Below are 2546 nucleotides of genomic sequence, written 5' to 3'. Positions count from 1 at the left end.
GGTTCGTGCAGCTCGCGTCACTGTGGCTCTGTGACATCAGTTTTCGTTGCTGTCGCCGAACAGCCGAGCCGTTCGCAACAGCGAATGTTACGTTCCCGTCTGGCAGTATGCGTTGTTGAACAGCCTCGTTGTCGATGCCGAAGACGAAACGGTCTCTCATCATCTCGTCCAATGGAAGAGTCTCGCCTCCAGAACCGCAGTTTTCAGCCAATTTTCTCAGCGCTGTCACGTAGTATACGACGCTTTCACCTTGGGCTTGGTTACACTTGTAAAATAAATAAAAACACCCAGAACCGACGGCTTCGGATGCACGTGTTCGCGGACCGACTTCTTGATGCTATCGTAGGTTGCAGCTCTCGACCTTTCGGGTTTGACCATCGTCACGATGAGACTGTACATTTCTTCGGCGCAGGAGCTGTCAAAAGCACCCGCTTTCTTCGTCCTTTGAGAGCTTGTTGGCTTTGCAGAACAGTTCCAGTCGCTCTGCGTACTTGTCCCATCACGCGCTTGTACCCGAGACGTACGCCTCGAAGCCGCTGACTGGCAATGCCCCGCACGCATTGGACAGGCCTGCGCCGGCCCGCTGCCTACCTCGTCGCCAACTTGTGACTCGGGGCCACATGATCAGCAGCTGATTGAGAACCGTTATTCAGCATGCGATTATATGAACGCGCGCCCAAGCTCGCAACGCTTTAACCCATGCAAGAAGAAAAGGACGTAAAATGGGACGACATCAATGTGGTCCTTGGTTACGGCAAGCGCGTCCTCTTTTAGTGCACTGCTTTCGGTTGTTTCGTGCCACGTTAACCAAGATGGCTACAAAGAAGCAGGACCCTCGTTTAAAAAGTTAAAGATGACGAAAACCGACAGGGCAGAGAGCTCGAGCATCAATAATTGTGGCGGTTAACGCATGGAAATATTCAACCATTGTTGGCGAAAAACAAAGTGCAAAGTATTTCACTTACGAGAAAAAATGTTATTCGAACGGTGTGACACACGCATATGCATCTAGAACAGCGAAGGCGGCGAACGCAGATCCCGCCATTGTGGTTGAATGACGTCGGCGAAAACGCACCATACAGCCGATGTCACGAAGGAATGATGCAATACACACCGCAAACAGCCCCAGCGCAGCTAAACGATGCGAGTTAATATGCAAGAAACGTACAAATCAGCTGAGAACCTCACACAACTAGCATAACGCACTCAACCGAACAAGCCACCGAGACAGTTCGTGCGCTAGCGGCTGTTTCAACGCGATAACGTTAACGAGACCGTGTCACAGAACATTCGGCGTCCCGCGTCGGACGTCTGACGTCACTACGCTACAGATATTTTCGAACCAGGCATACCCAGGCCTTCCATCTGTCGCAAAGAATTCACTGAACTATTTAAATTTCACTTGTTAAAATACGAAGAAAAATCGCAAACTGTGAGTCACACACAACCTACAGACGTGATAGCTCTCGTATTGTAACTTGAATATAGGGGAAAAGGTAATTCTGCTACGCAAAAACCCTAACAGACCCCTTTTCCAAAGTTCCCTACAACGCATAGAGCGGACACAGCGTCCGTCCTTTGCCTACGCCTGCGGGTAAATATATCGGGAGGCCATGGATAGGCGCGCCCGCGTCCTTGAAACACTTCCAGGTGGTACTGGCCTCCACCCCATCGCGGCCCATGGAAGAGGCCGCGTTTCTACAAGAAAGCCCGCCTTCGTGCATAGCGTTCGCCGCGAGCGTTTCCCGGCAAATATTAGGGTTACATACGCTGCAGTTGCCGGGTAGCATAAGAAGTAGTCAGGGATCTTTGAATGTTATCGCGTTCCACTCCTAAAAGCGAAGCTTAAGCGTCCTCGGAATCTTTTTCTTTTTTCCCAACTTCCTGCCTCCCAGAGTTTCCAGCGCGGACGGAGATGGCTAACAGGTAGAGAACCTATCTGCATAACTTCCACAGGGCTGTGATCACTGCTGACGATGACTGCGATCACTCGGACATTGGCGTTTCTCTCCTAACCGTGGCAGATTTAGTTTTATTCATCATTCATTCCTGAAGTCAGCCCCTGCTGCGCGAGCATGGAAGAATGGTTGTGAGGCGTCGTGTGCGCGTCCTGGCTTGAAAACGATAACATTGCCTTTTTGAAGCGTTTTGCAGCACAGGTATCTGTTTTCTTAACGAGGATCTTTCAAGTCTCGTTACTATCGGGAGATGTACCGGAGGACTGGAGGATGGCCCGCGTTGTGCCAATTCTAAAAAAAGGGGACAAGCTAACCATTTCTAATTATCGGCCAATCTCAATCACTTCCTCTTGTTGCAAGCTGCTTGAACACATAGTATCGGGTTATCTTAACTGTTATCTGCTGAAAATAACATTTTATCACCTGCACAACATGGCTTTCGGAAAGAAATGTCCACTGTGACACAGTTAGTTACAACAATTCATGATTTTTCTGTTGTGCTTGATAAATCGGGGCAGATTGATGTACTTATTTTAGATTTCCGCAAGGCATTTGACACAGTTCCCCACAGTAAACTTATTTATAAAC

Source organism: Dermacentor albipictus, unplaced genomic scaffold (genome assembly GCF_038994185.2).
Source record: "Dermacentor albipictus isolate Rhodes 1998 colony unplaced genomic scaffold, USDA_Dalb.pri_finalv2 scaffold_19, whole genome shotgun sequence".
Lineage (NCBI taxonomy): Eukaryota > Metazoa > Arthropoda > Arachnida > Ixodida > Ixodidae > Dermacentor > Dermacentor albipictus.
Note: the sequence above shows the minus strand (reverse complement) of the source record.